The sequence below is a fragment of the Ambystoma mexicanum genome, chromosome 1q, assembly GCF_040938575.1.
Source record: "Ambystoma mexicanum isolate Mex_15411 chromosome 1q, UKY_AmexF1_1, whole genome shotgun sequence".
Classification (NCBI taxonomy): Eukaryota; Metazoa; Chordata; class Amphibia; order Caudata; family Ambystomatidae; genus Ambystoma; species Ambystoma mexicanum.
The window spans coordinates 1193928368-1193946632 of NC_090922.1; positions in this window are offsets into that span (position 1 = coordinate 1193928368).

An 18265-nucleotide genomic window follows, 5' to 3' on the forward strand; every position below is an offset into this window, starting at 1 on the left:
TGAAACTTGAGGAGAACCATCTCCGGTTCCGGAAGCACCTCAAAACCTTCCTCTTTGCTTCTGCTTTCTCTCTCCCTCTCCCCTGCTAATTCCTCGCTGAATCTGCACCGAATCTGCAACTGGGCCACTCTCGCCGACCTCGGTCCTGGGCCCAGCCACTCTCCACTTGCACTGCCTCCCTGGCAACCCCTGCACTGCGGGACTGTCTCTGTATCCCTACAGCCCCCGTTCCCAGCACTTCTTGCACTTGCCACCAGCTGGCCCTTTATTTATTTTATTACTTACCTTGTACTGCACTTCCCCCCTCCCCTCCCCTTGCACTTTCTCCCTTCCCCCTACCCCTGCACTTGCACGATCTGAATGACACCTGGCCTAGTAGGATCGTTGTCTGTCTTCCCCTTGTTCCCCCCTCCCTGCCTCGTCGCGCCTTGAAACACTTGAAACACTTGTGTATAGGCGCGTTACAAATGCCATATCATATCATATCATATCATAACAGCAGGGTACAGATAAAATCAGGAAAACACTCGACCTAATTGCAACGTGTAGTAATGACATTACGGAAGTCCATCTGCTCTCCCTTGATGCCAAAAAGGCATATGATTAAGTTAGTCAGTAGTTTTGGTTTTTGACCCTTAAAAAGATTGGTTTTGGGCAGAGATGGATCAATGGAGTTGAAGCCCTCTACCGCAAGCTGGTGGGTGGGGTGGTAGTTAACATGTAGCCACTGAGAAGAGGCACTAGGCAGGGGGGTCATCTCTCCCCATCAGGTTTTTATTAGCCATTGAGCCACTGGCCATTGTCATTAAAGGGAGCAATGCCATCATAGGTTTTGTGTGGGAGAACATACCTCCAAACTGGTTCTGTTTGCAAACGATATTCTAGACTACTTAACAGAGTGAGCTGCATTTATCGATGCTCTGATGGAGTCACTATTGGTATTTGGGAAACACTCAGGTTTTAAAATAAATTCCAAAATAATCCACTATACTCCCACTGAAAACCAGAAATCAGAGCTCTATTGGCTTGAGCCCAGATTCATGTAAAGGAAGATAGCATATGATACCTGAGGGTACAGATAACCAGGTCCTTATATCATCTATATGAAGCCGACTATCTACAACTGTGTGGAAAGGTGAAGGAAGACCTCTCCTGGTGGTCCAAACTGATCCTATCTTAGGAAGAAAGACTTGCAATGATCCTTCTCCAGGGGATTGTGTTTCTCTTTCAGATGTTACCTACCCACATTCCAATTTAATATAGGTGAAACCCAAAAAACGGTCCCATCAAAAAGGTCTCTTGTACAGACCAACTGATTTCCACTGTCTAGGAACACCATGACAATGTACGATATATTCATATAATGAAACCAGACCCGATACGTTTTGTCTTGTAGATACACACATGGTGGTGTCAAAAAAGTCTTGTCCATAAACCCAAAAACATATTTTCAACAATGGATCATACTAGGTATAAAAATATGCAATTTATTTAGAAATACACAATTTCATACAATACTTATTCTTTTTTTGTATATATAAGAAGATTTTTATAACCCTAAAACCAGGTTAGAAAAAAAGATCACACACAACACATAAATGCAAAATACAACACATACATTGCTAATTTGATTGAAAAAAAGCCAAAACACTAAGCATCAAAAACCTTTAAAACGTTTGTTGCGTTCTACATATAACCCAACATGTTTCTGTCACATGACTTGTTAATGTCTCACATTCATCAGGGGATTCTGTTTCTTAATTTCAATTGTGTGAAAAAATGACCACTTGTATCCTGGTAAGGGTAATTCTTTTTGGAGATTCTTATACAAGTTCTATAAATAACATATAAAAACATATAAAAAAACTTATGTAAAGCTGATTTGGGCACCACCACATGATTCTTATTTACCACAAAATTATTCCATCAGTATTACTGGGTAATTCTTAATTAATACAAAAAAAACTTTTTCTGTCCCAAACGGACACCTTACCACGAAATATCTGCTACAAAATACCATCAATTTGTCATGTTCCGAAAATCTTTTATTGGAGAATGAAAACTCAAATCTGTTCAGGTCGGATTTCAACGACTCCTTAAAAACCCTTCAAATGGGCATCAAGTGGATACACTGTATAAAAACAACCACAAACAAAAAACTGCATTGTCATCTCATTCACATACACTACCAGATTCACCCTCTATTCAGGAAGAACTCTAGACACATACCTCTTAGAGCACATACACTGCTTCGTGCTTCGGGACTACATGGCTTCGTGAGGAAACATTATCTTCTTGGACAAAATCCACACAGACTTTTACTGTCCTGCTTTTTTGGAAAATCTAAACGTAAATTGCAAAAATTCATTCCGAGGTTGGCGGTAAGTATTTGTTTTTACCGGCATGGCGGAAAGAGCCGATCTGGTACCACGCCGCTATTTACAGGCTATTCCGACCTCGCGGGCATGAGCATTCTGCCATGCCGGTAAATCCCATGCCGGATACCGTAAATTACCGTCACCGCTAATTAACGGATACGGAAATTACGTCATCGCACAGGAACGGGAAAGAGTGCGGCGCCCATCTTTAAAAACACAATCCATTGCCATCCTCTTCATACAGGACCCGGAGGCATATTTGGATCGGAAAAATAGACATTAGAGACCAGCATCATGCCGAAAGCACTGAAAAAGGGTGCCGCCCGCATAAGGAAGGAGCGCTTTACACAGGACGAGCTCCAGGTACTGGTGGACACTCTGCACGAACATGCAGAGATAGTATTCAGCAGTGACATGCGTAGGCCCACCGTCGTCAGGAAGAAGGAGATCTGGGACTTGGTTGCACAGAGGGTGAGCGCCGTAGGAAACACCCCCCGCACCACGAAGGACTGCAGGAAACGGTGGGATGGCCTCCGTCTCAGGGTGCAGGCCATCCTATCGGCCAACCGAAGTCAGGCCCTGGAGACAGGAGGAGGCCCAGCTTCTACCATCCAAATGATGCCCTGGGAGGAAACGTGTGCGGACATGATGGGCACAGAAGCCATAGAAGGGGTTGGTGAAATGGAGTGCGGTGCTCCGTCATCCGCTGATGGAGGTGAGTGTCATGAGTCAAGACAGTAAATGCATTCCTAATGTAAGGCACTGCCAAGGGCTGGGCAAGCTGTCACATCATGTATGGGAACCCCCCCCCCAATGAAATCATGCCGTAACAAGTGGGACCCAGGCTGATGTCAGGTGCAAGGCTGCAACCCATATTGGCCATACCACACAAAGAGGCTGTCAATGTGAGTCACCACAGTACTCCGTCAACATGAGTGACCCAGACATCTGCAGGCATTTTCCATCCAAGCCCAGATGACTGTCCCACTCACCACCCAAATGTCAACAAAACGCTGCAATCCCATTGTGATACCATAGGCTTGAAGAAATGCTGACCCCCAAATTATTGCTCATGCCGTCTCTCTCTTCCCCCCCACAGGCAGCGGGCATGAAAGTGAGGACCAGGAAGCCACCCAGGCCAGTACCTCCAGGGGCAGAGCCAGGGGACACCGTATACCTGCAAGCAGGAAGAAAACACATGCAACAACACCTGCTCCAGCAACCCCCATGGAGGGTGCACAACCCCCACCCGCACCCCTACCCATGCCTGCAGTGCCGCCGGACACATGCCCCACGGTGCACTCTGAGGAGTCCAGTGTGGCAGGGGAGAATGCTGCCATGTGCCTCCTCGATGTGCCAGACAGCCCCACATCAATTTCTGTGGCGAACGTGGAGGACCCCAATTACATTGGACATAGCCCAGACACTCCATCATACAGCCAGGTAGCACACAGCGACTCCGGGGAGAGTGACACCCCAGGGCTCACAGGCCAAGGAGTACTACCTGCCTGTCCTGGATCCACTTCCCCTGCAGGAAGTCCCGAAAGGGCTGCAGGCTCAATACCAAGCCTGCCAAGCACATCGGCCACACCGCCCATGGATGCAGTGCGCTCCCAGCACCTCACGGGCCTGATTGAGGAGTTCATCCGGGACAACCGCGATTCAAGGTTGGAGTGGTACAATGACCTTCAGGCTCTGGGCGAGGTGATCACTGTGAGCACAAACCGGCTCTGTGAGGTGCTGAGCCGGATCGCAGATGCCCTGGAGGAAGCACCCCCCATACCACAGCCCCAGTGGGAGCACCAACCCTCCCAAAGCTCCTCCACGCAGACCAGCCCTGTCCGTCGGTCACTGCGTACATTGCGCCGCCACGACATGGATCCGCCTGGCTCTGGGAGTGCACATTCACCATACTGCCACACACATGTGGCCTATGTTGCACTGATGGGACTATTGTGGGGTTGTTGTAGGGGAGGTGAAGGGGGGTGAGGGTGTGTGTGGGAGTTGGGGGGAGGCGGAAGGGGTGAGGGTGTGTGTGGGAGTTGGGGGGGAAGGGGGAAGGGGGGTGAGGGTGTGTGGGAGTTATGGGGGAGGGGGAGGGGGCTGAGGGTGTGTGTGGGAGTTGGGGGTGAGGGGGAGGGGGGTGAGGGTGGAGGTTTTGTTGTACACGTTTCTACATTATTATTCAATACACTGGTTGATCATCCCTAAAAAACAGAGTGGACATTGATCATTGTGCATGTGTCTTTTAATGTCTCACAGTGCATGGTGTACATGTATCCCCACACCCAGTGCCCAATGTCCTGTCATCCTCACACCCTCAGCTGACTTGTGAGTCAGTAATATTGTCCGATCAATGATTGCCGCACGGAACGTCCCTCCTGTGCATCGGCACCGTGATGCTGTCCTGCCATTCATTCCTCCTCCCCCTCATCATCATCTGGTGGTAGCAGCTCCACGTCAGGGGGCAGTGGCACATTCCGAAGGATGCACATGTTGTGCAGCATTACACATGCCATGGTGATCTTGGACACCTTCTCGTGGCTGTAGATGAGTGCCCCACACGACCGGCTGAGGCAACGAAATCGTGCCTTCAACAGGCCGAAGGTCTGCTCTATCACCACCCGTGTACGGGTATGGGATCTATTGTAGTCCTCCTCGTGCCTGTTCTGTGGGTTGCGGACCGGGGTCATGAGCCACGGCTTCAAAGGGTAGCCAGCATCACCTGCATGAGAGTGGAATGAAGGTAAGTGTTTGTGCATTCATGGAGGATTATTGTACTAGTCTTACATGGACGCAGGTGATTGCTGGCCATGCACACATGTCCCAGGATACAGTCACCCCATTACTGGCCCGGCTATGTGTCATGTGCAATGGAATGATGGAGGAGGTAGCTTCTCCCTGATGGGTCATGGTGTGCACTCACGTCTTGTTGCATGTGCATCGTATATGCATGCAGCAGTGTTGGTCTGCATTCATTGATGTCTTGCGCGAGACTTGGTGTAAGGGGGTGTTGGCTGTAGTTGGTAGCATACTCGTCTTTCTGCACGGATCCCTACCATGGTGACTTGCAGCAATCCTATGGGGGTGCAGGACCAGTGACACGCTGTAGGATCCCTGTTAGACTCACTTCTATGCACTCCCAAGGATGACTGTCCTGTGTGTTGAGATGCAGGAGTCAGCGACATGGTGCTATTGCACTGCATGGTGCAGGATGACCCTACGGTGTGTAAGGGCCGCCGATCAGTGGTGCATGTGTTGTGGTATCTGGCCAGGTTTCCTGTTAGTCATGTAGTGTTGGGTGTCGGCTCGAATTCATCACTGTGTGGTTATGTGGTCATGTGCCGTGTCACTTGCCTTGGGGCACAGTGTGCTGCGAGGTGCACATCGTGCACTGGCGTGAACATTCCCACCCAGGTGGAGTATGCATCTCCCCCCCCTTTCCCACCCAGGTGGAGTATGCATCTCCCCCCCCCTTTCCCACCCAGGTGGAGTATGCACCCCCCCCTTTCCCACCCAGGTGGAGTGTGCATCCCCCCCCCTTTCCCACCCAGGTGGAGTATGCATCTCCCCCCCCTTTCCCACCCATGTGGAGTATGCATCCCCCCCCCCTTTCCCACCCAGGTGGAGTATGCAGACAACCTACTCACAGCCCCAATGCTCTGCCATGGCCCATTCAGGTTAGTCACCAAGCAGCCAGGCACGTCGTCCAGCATGTCGCTCCATGTAGCGTGGTAGTGTTGAGTTCCGCAGGACCAAGGAGTCATGAGTTGATCTGGGGTATTGGGCATTGCAATGTGTAATGGCTTTACTGGCATTACACACCATCTGGACGTTGATGGAGTGTTATTGCTTGCGGTTGCGATACGGCACCTCCATGGCATGCGGGACCACCAATTCAACGTGGGTGCAGTCGAGGGCGCCTATGCAATTTGCCATGCCTGCCAGTGAATGGAAGGCAACTTTGGTGTCATATATCTCCTGGTGAGTCCGGGGTAGGGATATGTAGTCCCTTGTGTGGTTGAGGAGGGCATCCAGCACTTGGTTGAGTATCCGGGAACATATGGGCTGTGAAATGCCATGCATGTGCCCCACTGTATGCTGGTAGGTGCCTGTGGCAAGGAAGTGGAGCACAGACACTATCTTCAGTAGAGGGGGGATTGTAGTGCTGATTTCTATGCGGCTCACTATATCGTCATGTATCAGGTCCACTATGGTGGTAATGGTGTCCCGGTCAAGCCGGTACAGGGTGTGGATCTGCTCTGGTGTGAGGTTGAAGGGGGTGGCTCTGATGCGGGGGATTGGGGGCTGCCAGCGTGGTAATGGTGGCTGCACCGGTAGGGCATGCTGGGCTTGTCTCACCCTCCTTCTCCTCCTGTGTATCCTCTGTGGTGGGGGCTGTGGTTGTTGTTGTTGCTGTTGTTGTAGTTGCTGCCTTGCAAGCAGGGCCTCCAGCTCCAGGAATGCTGCTACAATTGGTATCATGTTGGTGTGGGAGGGGGTGTGGTGCATGGGTGTGCTCCTTTTGTGCTCTGCCAGACTCCATTGCCTCCACCTGTGCTGATTAAGTGCACCTGTTCCTCTTGGAAACACTGCTCAGGGTTCTTAAGACCTTCTCTGCGATGCCGGTATTTACTCCATGGCGGTAAGGTACTTTGGGGTCTTGTGGGGGCCGTTTTTACCATGTCCGCTTTACTTGGGATCAGCTCCGGTTAACGCCATGCTGCAAATTTTGGCATGGCGTGTCGGGCGCGCGCAACTAAACCGCTATTTACGGCCTCGTACTTTACAGCGCCGTAAATAACGGTCTGGTGGGTCAGAATGGGCCGTAACGGGAAACGATGCCGGTAGTCCTTTACCCGCATCGATTTTCCCTTACCACCCAACTCGGAATGACCCCCAATGTCTTTCTCAGACATAATGATACAATGGGGGTCATTCTGAGCTAGGAGGTAAGGGAAAAACCATGCCGGTAATGATTTACCGGCATCGTTTACTGCTACAGGCTATTCTGACCTCTCAGACCGCTAATTACGGCACCGTAAACTACAATGCCGTAATTATCGGTCTTGGGTCGCGCGCGCAACCCACCATGCCGAAATTAGTGGCATGGCGTAAACTGGAGCTGATCACAAGCAAGGAGCACATGTAAATAACGGCCTCCTTAAGCCCGTAAAGTACCTTACCGGCATGGCGTACATACAGGCATCTCAGAGAAGGAGTAAAGAACCCTGAGCAGCGGTTCCCAGAGCCACAGGTGCGCACAATCAGCACAGGTTGAGACAATGGAGTCTGCCGCAGCAGAAAAGGAACACACCCACACACCACACCCCCTCCCACACCAAGATGATACCAATAGTGCCAGCAAGGTCACAACCACAATAACTACACCTACAACACCAGGCCCCCCCCATTGAGGAGACACAGGGGGAGAAGGAGGGGGAGACAGGCCCAGCATGCAGCACCAGTGCAGCCTCCGTCACCACCCCAGCAGCCCCCATTCCCACGCAGCATGTCCAGTCCCTCAAGGAAACCCCTGAGCAGATACACACCCCCTACCAGCTTGACTGTGACACCATCACCACCATAATTGGGCCGAGAAATAACGAGATAAGCGAGCAGCATAGAAATACACACTGCCATCCTGGCACAACTGAAGGTGTTGCCTGTGCCCCACACCCATGCCACAGGCACCTACCAGCACACAGTGGGGCCCATACATGGCATGTCACAACCGTCCATTACACAGACACATAAACAAGTGCTGGTTCACCTCCCCAAGAACCCAAGGGCCTACAAATCCCTAACACGGACTACCCAGGAGATATACAACACTAAAGTTGGCCCCCATGCATTGGCAGGCATGCCAAATGACATGGGTGCCCCTGACAGCACCCACGTGTCGTAGGTGGACCAGCATGGCATGCAGGTGGCGGATAGCAACTGCAAGCAATACCACTCCCCCTATGTGCAGATGGAATGCAACGCTACCAAGAACATCACACATGGGTGGGCCCGACATCAAGGAACAACTCATGACTCAATGGGCCATCTGATCACCACGCTACCGTGCTGCATGGGGCGACATGCAGGGTGATGTGCCTGGCTGCCTGGTCAGTCATCTGACTGTGTCATGCCAGTGCATTGGTGCCATGAGGTGGGTGCCTGCATGAACAAACTGGGTCGAAATGATGAAGCCAGTGCACGATGTTCACCCCACCAACCACCCTGCCACAGAACCAGCGCAACGGCACATCAGTACAGATTCTCACATCGATGGAGTAAGGCACACACAAAACACAAAATTTCCAACATCTGACAAGGCCACATCCCCCAACACATGCACCACTCATTGGCGGCTACCACAACCGTAAGGGCATATAGGAAGACACACTGCATATGCAAAATGTGGCTGCCCCCAGCATGGCACAACACCGGAGACTCATCCCTGGGAGTGGATTGAACTGAGGGCAGCAGGGATACCACACCACGTCACTGGTTTGGCACACCCATAGGAGTGTTGGAATTCACCATAGTATGGATCAGAGCAGTATGAACATTACGAGCCACTGACTACATCCAACACACCCAACTACGGATTCACACAGTACACAGCACTACATGGATATAACATCAGGACTGCTGCATGCATCAACGAAGCATGTACCACGAGATGTCCGTGCCATTGTTCATGGACCATCTTGTAGACGCACCCCCCTACAGCATTTCATTGAACTGGACACATAATGTGGCCACGAATGGGCGAAATGTATCCGTGGACATGTGCTTATGGCCATCAGTTACAAGCTGCCATGTCAGCCAAGTTCAGTTCTCCACCGTGACGGTTCAAACACTTACCTCAATTGGCTAGACATGCAGGTGTTGGTGGCTGTCCCTTGACACCATGGTACATGACCCCTGTCAGTAACCCACAGAACAGGCCCAGGGAGCACTTAAACACTGGCCATACCCGTGCATGTGTGGAGATGAATCAGTCACCTGGCTTGCGTAAGGCACATATGAGTTGGCGAAGCTGGACTGGTGGGGGACCCTTCTACTGCCATGTGGTGTCCAAGATCCCCATGTCATGTGTAAAGCTGAACAAATAGTGCATCCCTTGGATTGCGTCTCTGTCCCCTGACAAGGGACTGCTAGCAGCACATGAAGATGGAGTGAAGGAGGAGGAGGAAGTGGCAAGATGGCATCATGCATGCGGTGCACTTGAGGGACATGTCGTGTGCCAAACAATGATTGGACATATTAACCAGAACACAAGTCAGCAGAGGGTGGCATTACATGGGCACACAGGGCACTGGGTGTGTGTATACTTGTAGACCATGCACTGTCAGACGTCATAATACACATGCTCAATGAGGAATGTCCCCAACGGTTAAACTTTGCAACATCAATAGTGTATTGAAAATAAAGGATGAGTGTGAACATTCCCTCCAGCCACCTCCCTCCCCCCAACTCCACAACAAACCCTTCCCCCCTCCCCCCTCCCCCCCAACTCCACAACAAACCCTCTCCCTCCACCCCCCACCACCCTCCCCCCCAACTCAACAACAGTAGTCCCATGTAGTATGTGAAGGCACATATGGCAGCATTGACTATTGATTCTTGCTCCTGGGGCCCGGAGGAGGCATGTCCCTGCGCCGCATGGAACGCAGTGTGCGTCTTGATGGGCTTGCTGGAGTGGCCTCACTGGATGAGGGCGTTTCCTCCTGCTGAGGCTGCGGATTTGATTGGGCAGCCTCAAGGGCATTGGCTATGCGTCCTAGGATGTGACACAAACGGTTTGTGCTGTCAGTGACTGTCTCACACAACCTGTTGGTGCTGTCAGTGAGTGACTGGCGCATTTCCCTGAGTTCATTGCGCCATTCCACCCTGGCCTGGCGGGTGTCCTCAATGAACTCATTGATTTGATCAGCGAGCTGATTAGCACGACGTGTGCCAAATGATGGTAATCCATCGCTCAATCGACTTGGCCCTGCATGCTCTGGCGAGGACTGTACTGGTGGACTTGGCCCACGATCTTCATGCCCCTGCATGTCGGTAGGAGGACTACGGGCAGGTGTTTGTGGATCTCCAGAGTCACTGCCTGAGGCCAGCGGGACATTGCAGGGCTCCGGGGTGTAGACTGTCAGATATAACTCATCCTCGGATGCCCCACATATGGATGGGGAGCTGTCCACATTCTCCACGAGGCCTGTAGCTGCTACCTCCCCCGAAATGCTGGACTGTGCCGAGGTTGGGGTGGGCACTGTGGCAGGCGCCGATGCTGGGAGGGATTGGGGTGGTGCGGCCTCCACTGGACTTTCCGGAGCCGGGGTAGGTGTTCTCTTCGGTGCAGGAATGCGCCGGAACCTGCCACTGCCCATGGAGGTGGTTGGGCGGCTGGACTGTGGCTCACCGCTGTCATGATCAGTGCCTGTGGTGGTAGAAGAGAGGGCCAACAAGAGTGATTGTATGATGTCCTAATTGCATACATGGCTGCATTCACATTTCTGTCAATTGGGCTTTGTGGCCTTTTGGGTGTAGCAACAGCAGTGGTACATGTGCATGAGTATGACATGTACGCAGGTGTCGGAGTGACTCATCATGTCCTGGTAATGTGCAGTCTGGCTGGCACACTGCCAGACCGGCTGCACAGTGTGCATGATGTGATGTGCAAGTTAATGCACTATGGTTGATGTGCGTTATGTACTTGCACTTGGCCCTTGATTGCGTGCCAGTTGGCTGTGCATTAGTTGGATGGGGGGGTAGAGTTGGATGGGGGGAAGGCAACATGAGAAGGTGCCTTTGATGGCCCTTGGGGGAGTTTTAATCATGCAATGGCCATTGGCAGTGTAGACTTTGGACACTCACCTCCTTCGGCAGACGACGTTGCCCCACACTCCATGTCGCCGACGACCTCAATGGATTCGGTACCAATCAATGCGGCACATGTCTCCTCCCAAGGCTCAAGTCTGAGAGGGGAACTTGGGCCCCCTCCGGTCTGCATAGCCTGACTCCGGTTTGCAGAGAGGAGGGCCTGCACCCGCACCCGCAGGTCATCCCACCACTTGCGACAGTCCCTGGGGGTGTGGGGGGTGGTGCCTACAGCGCTCACCCTCTGGCTGATTTGAGCCCAGGTGATTTTTTTCCGGATGATGGATTCTCTGCGCATGTCAGGGCTGAACACAACATCAGCATGGTCTGCCAGGTAGTCCTCCATGGCCTGCAGTTCTTCAGGGCTGAATTTCTGCTTGCGGAGCCGGTCCGCAGTCTTTTTTGGGGCTTTTGGCATTCTTCCTTGTGGTGTGATCCTTTTCCCCATTCAGTTTGCTTCCAAGGGTGCTGGCTGATGAGGATTGCAATGGATTGTGTTTTTAAAGATGGCCGCCGCGCTTCTTCCCGTTCCTGTGCGATGACGAAATTTCCAGTTCCATTTTTTTGCAGTGACCGTAATTTACGGGATCCGTAAATTACGGTCACCGTTATTTACAGACGCTCCTGCTTCCAAGGTGGTGGTGTTATTTATGTTTCGCGGCATGCCGGTAGGGGGTTTTGCGGGTCATTTAGCGGCATGCCGTTCGGAACTTTTCCAGCATGGTGGAAAGCACGTGTCTGCGAGGTCGGAATGGGCCGCAAATAGCGGTCTGACGCCAGGTCGGTGTTGTACTTTCCGCCATGCCGGAATTTACTGGTACTTACCTCCTAGCTCGGAATGACCCCCATTGTTTTTAGCTGTTAAACAACTAAGACAAAATGTGTCTCTGTTGTAAACACTGCGAAAAAGGGTTTTGGGAGGACTAACGGCTTCACTTCAAAAACAACAAAAGAGCGAGGTGTAATTTCCCTCATAACCCAAAAATGTATTGCACCCGGAGAAAAACTGCTGCTGTAACTTTAGGTAAACAACCAAACTCAATCAGGAGCATATCTTGGAATTGGGAAAAATACTGACTCAATTCGAAACACCGTAAATGCAACAAAAACGATACTGCTAAACCGGCCATCCCAAATCTGAGAAAGGCGGAATGAGAAAACATAATAAAGCGGTATATATGCAGATCCAAGCCCTCAAAAGCATAAAGGACAGACTAACTGGTATTTCTCATTCACGTTCAACCCATATCCATCCATAGTGATAAAAAGGGGACTAAAAAAAGGGTCCAAACGCACTACATCGTGTCCCTCGTTTCTATGGCAACCTTTGTTATTCATAACAAATGCCATTGCAAAATAGCTTACCGTAATAGCTCATAACCTTGTTGAAACGGGAAACCTCTAAATCGCTAATGACCTAGAAAACTCCACACACTGAGAACAAATCTGCCGTATATATGCAGATCCACGTTCGCAAAGGCATAACGGATGGACTAAATGGTATTTCTCATTCACGTTCAACCCATATCCATCCATGATAATAGAAATGGGACTAGAAAAACGGGTCCAAACGCACTAATTTGCGTCCCTCGTTTCTATGGCAACCTTTGTTGTTCATAACGAATACCGTTGCAAAATTGCAACCCAAAACACCAGACCCAATCGATGTGTCATATTCATGGCCAAGTAATCAGCTTCATTGGATCCCCTGGAAATGGAAACAGACAAGTATTAGGTCCCTACATTAGGAAAGAAAACTACACTTTCATTGCAACCATTTTACCCAAAATTGGCAATGCATTATGGTATACTTCAAAAACAAGTGATAATCAATCGTTCCTGGCAAATAATTCAGAAACATACATATTCTTACAACCAGAGAAGGGCGTTTGACCTAATGTACTTCAATCCATGAAAGATTAGAAAACACAATCTATCCACAAAATCCTCAATAGAAGAAAATGTTTGTGTTTATATCAATTTCTTACATCATCGTTTGGGTAGGTGCAGCATCCATAGCTTTTGCATGCACATAGTAGCCATCCTTTACATCTTCTTTTTATGGTTCTTATTTATTTATCAACACATTACATGCACACAGTTCTTTTTATAGGAAATTGGATTACAAATAAAATATCCATATATGACTTGGTTGATTTTGCCATACAAGCTGCTTATTAAGCATGGAACGAAAGATTACTTCTTAGTGATGGTGAACAGTGTGCCATTCTATGTCATCATTCAAACCGACCACATGGCTACGTGTCTTGAAGATCAATTTTTGTTCTAGAGTGATTAGCTTTTGGTCAGTCATTTCCTTTCCCGTACCATGTACGTGTTTCAAAATCACCCATCTGAAGTCCTCATGAGAATGACCCTTCTCAACGAAATGTCTAACCATGGGAGCTTGTAACACCTTAGCTTTAATACAGCTTCTATGTTCAATCATCCAAGTCTTACATTTGCTATTAGTTTTACCTATGTAAATCACATGGACATGTAATCATGTATACTACGTTGGTACTATTGCAGTTACAAAACTCTGTAATTAACCATTTGGATGAGATTCCAATGTCCACTTCTTTTGCCACTGAAGTAAACTGACAGATAACACAACCACCACACGGATGGTTAACCACAACCAAGGGTAAACCCTACAAAGTGGTTTGTTTGACTATTGTCTGGCTCTTCTCTCTGATGTCATTTCTAATATGTATGTTTCTTAGGTTCTGACTTTTCTTAAAAGCTACCAAAGGAATTGGACTTTCTTTGTTATATACCTTCTTCCAGTTCTTAGAAAAGACATTCTTGATCTTGTAAGATAGATTCGAGAAAGTGTTCACAAACACCAACCCCGTAATTTGCTGTTCGTTGTGAAGGTTTGCTTAGGTATCCATTGGTAATGCCCACGCCTGACACAATGGGAATGGACAAGAAAAGTTAAAGAGATGCACAACATGGAGAACCTCACATCCTTGTTGCAAGAAAACGCAAAGTGTTATGAGCTACAGTGGGCACACTTTTTTTCGAAAGATCCTGGGCACGAACGACTACTGAAACGCACCTCGAAATAAGTTCTGGAACTAAAGTTGTTTGAACCCCATGGGGTATTCAACTGGTGTACCTGTTTTCGACCACACATAGAAACCAACCTATGTGCTAGACTGGCACGTATGTGATATTTTGTACACCACTAGAATTTTACCCCATCGATTTAAGGTGAAAGGGGTGGGGAGAGGGAGGGAAAACTAAAGGGGGAAGACGTTGCAATGTTAATTTTGTAAATTGAACTGGAGACTGGGCATGTCTTGTTCGGGTTATCCATCTTCTTTTCTTTCCTAAGACATGCACTGAATGGTTTGAGTAAGCTGAATCATGTAAAGACCCGAATAAGACAAAGGAAGACTTCCTCCCAAATGCACATTATTAAATCACTCACAAGTAAAATTCAAAAGAAAGAACTTTAATGTTTTTTTTTGTTCAATGTTAGATGCCACAGTTTCTGCTGATTTGCGGCACTATGATTTAACTGTATTAAAATGATAGACCAAAGACAGAGCAAAACATGAATTGGCCCTGCTAGGCATTACAACTACCACCTACAGTGTGAATGCAAGAAACATCAACGATCTCTAACCCCCTGAGCCATAAGCCTGTGTTTATCATTATATAGGTGAGGCACGGAGAAGCATGAAAGCATACAAACTGGGCAGTGCTATTGATTAATCCTCAGCACATTCTTGAAAGAGGATATTTACCCTTATATACTTGTACACAAGAAATCACATCTCAAACAAACCTTATATACGGCCAACAATATCAAAAAGTAGAGCAGTTCAGAAACCTGTATCTTGGTCCAGGGAACATACAGTTGCGTATAAACGGTAAAGACATAACATAGGCAAATCAGTAATGCAATTTTTTATTTTTTATTAATTTGATTTAGTTGCAATGCAACTTTAGAAATATAGAAAATTAGAAGTCATTAATAAATCAATTTTCAATTAAAAAAGAACTATATTTACATCACATAACACATTTTTTAACATTAGAGTAAAATACATGTATATAATTTGCAATATATGATTCAACAAGGAACATAACTGGCAAATTAAGATTCGGTGAAATCTCAAAATTAGATCATTTTCAAACAGGGACCGCTTTTCTGCCTGTTATTTACAGTGCAAATTATTATTAATTATTATTATTATTATTATTATTAACATCATTCCACATAAAGTACCTCTGTAAAAGTTGCAAACTCTCCAAAACCAAATGCAGTGGCCCATTTAAGATGTGTACACAATCCCTTCTTTCTACAACATTGGTAATGATGGCCACTTCTTTACCTCATATTATCATCAATCCACCAGGTACACCTTCTATAGCTATTAGCCACACTTGTAAGCAGCACATGTATCAGTTCTGCACCTTGACACTGCAAGATGACAGAAGAGAAAAGAGTGTTCGAGGCACCGGGATATCAAAATGCAATCAGCAAGGATGTCCACTTCATACCCAATAATAATATAAGCTCCAGTACCTTGCCCCAGCAATGTATTGGCTTATGGTATGACCAAATCATTATGGCTGTAAGTCTAGTCAGAGAACAATGTTATGTTATTTTGCAAACGACATTTATTCCAAATCGCAAGTGGGTTTTAGGAAAAACATGAGCACCTTGCTTAATGCACTGGTGTTAGCTCACTTGTTATCTCCATCCCAGATTACCGACCTTAGGCCAATTTATGTGACAGAATTAGATATTTCCTGAGCCTTTGATGCAGTAGTTAGAGAAATCTTGTGCTAAAAATGGGTTTTCCAAGAACATTCGTCCAACTCATTGCTTTACTTCATGCCAATCCTCATTCCAGGTTCGGGTAACCCGGGAGGCGTTGTTTACGGGGCTGAGTACAACTATGACAGGATTTAAGCAGGGTTGCAACCTTGCGGCGACTCTTTTTAATCTTTACATCTGCAATATTGATCAGCTATGGACAGAAGCTGGGATGTATCCAGCTAGGTTAGGCAAGCTACACCTGCACTGGCTCTGCTTTGCAGATGACATTATTTTACTCGATAGAACACCATCAGGGCTCCAACACAAATTAACTGCGTTTCAGAACTTTGCAACTGCTCACAATCTTCAAGCTAATTCTACGAAATCAAATATCATTATTTTTGCAAACAAAAAACAAACTACATCCTATCAATGGACTCTGGACAGTCAACGCATTCATATAGTGAGATCATTACGCTACTTGGGTTATCAGCTTGCAGACTCCAATTCTCTAAAAACTTGGGCAGCTGGTCTTAAGGATAAGATGTGTCCATTACTCTCACAGATGAGAATTATCCATAAGAAGTACTGCAAATTTTCCTTAATTCCAGTTTTAGATTTTTATTTACTTAAAGTTGAGCCCACCCTACTATATGGTCTGGACCTATGTCGATTAAACATGGAAGAGACTTTGGATAGGCTCCAAGGGCAGATTTGGAAAACGACCTTGGGTCTTGCACCAGCGGTTCCAAATTCCATAGTTCGTCATGAGCTCAGATTAGTTTCTCTATCTGTAAAATATAGCTGCCGTAAATTATCTAAATATGCCAAAACATTGACTCCAGTAAGAAATTCCTTATATCAAGATCTTAATGCCCTCTTGACCGAGCAAAACGTCTCATTGCTTGCTTTATTTGTTAGTCAAATGCTGAAGGTTCTCGCTTGGCTAAATTCCGATTCTGTCGACTTAATGTTGGTCCTACCGAACGTCAAGGTAAAACTCTAAGAAATGGATTGGATTCGAACTATTGACACAAACTACTCATATTCGACCTACAGAGATTATGCATCATTTGAAGCAAAAAGAGCTGTTCCACCACTCTATATTTTGAAATGTCTCTGTCCCAAGATCCAATACATTCATATGAGGTTCAAACTAAACCAACTGCCGACTCTGGAGTGCGTGCGTTTAAAATTTGGTAATTCTGATAAAAAATATGGCTATTGTCGATTTTTCTTATACATGCTCAAGAGGAAACAACACAACATATAGTTGTTTATTGTCCTTATTTTGAACAACTAAGAGAACAGTTATTGGGCAACTCTTGTCCCGAACTTACATTGCAAGACAATCATTCTGGGAAAGAGCTATGCGAGGGGACAGCATGCAGCTTATTTTGGCTTCAGCCAGATATGTATTTAAACTTGAAGAAACTCTTGTAAAGTTGAATCCACCTTTAGCGTCTACGGCTAAGGATAATGTTTTATATTTTCTTTTTTGTGTTTATGAACTGTCCAACTTGAAGAAACTCTTGTAAAGTCGATTCCTTTTTTGGAGTTTATGGGGATAAGCATAACATGTTATATCTGCCTTCCTTGCACCGAGTGCTATAACGATGCTATATTATTAATTTGAGCAACGTATGTGATGTTTAGTATGTATATGTTTGGTTATGCTATCGTTTAATCATGTGTAACCTGTGATGAATCATTGTGTTAATGTTTGGATAATGTTTTCTTTTTGTAAAGGTTTCTTAGTAAACCATTTACAATTTTATAAAATAAAAAAATAAAAAAAATGGAGGTTTATTGCACTGTCCATAGCACGCAGATACATGCCTTAGTGTGTTTGGGGATATGATGCTATATATTAAGCGAAATCTGCGGCTATTTCCTTCATCCCTTGTAATTTAAAACACACTGATGAGAAAGATAACAGCCACCCTCAAATGCTCTAAGATTGAAATTAGTTGTTTCCAACGTCGAGGTGCAGGCCCAATTGAGGTTTGCAACACATTTTTTGAGAACATAATTTGGTCACAGTGAGAAGGCAAACATCTGCCATACAGCTGTCGAGATTTGTAAATCCCTTGTCAAGTTTGCTTGGTATTCTAAAAGCTGTAAATTGTTAAGCAAGCAGGGCTTCCAGGGTACTGTTGTATCTGAAATAAATACTGTTTTACCTGTCATTGTGAACTATGGTGCCCAGAGTGCCTAGATACTAAGAGGTGGTGAC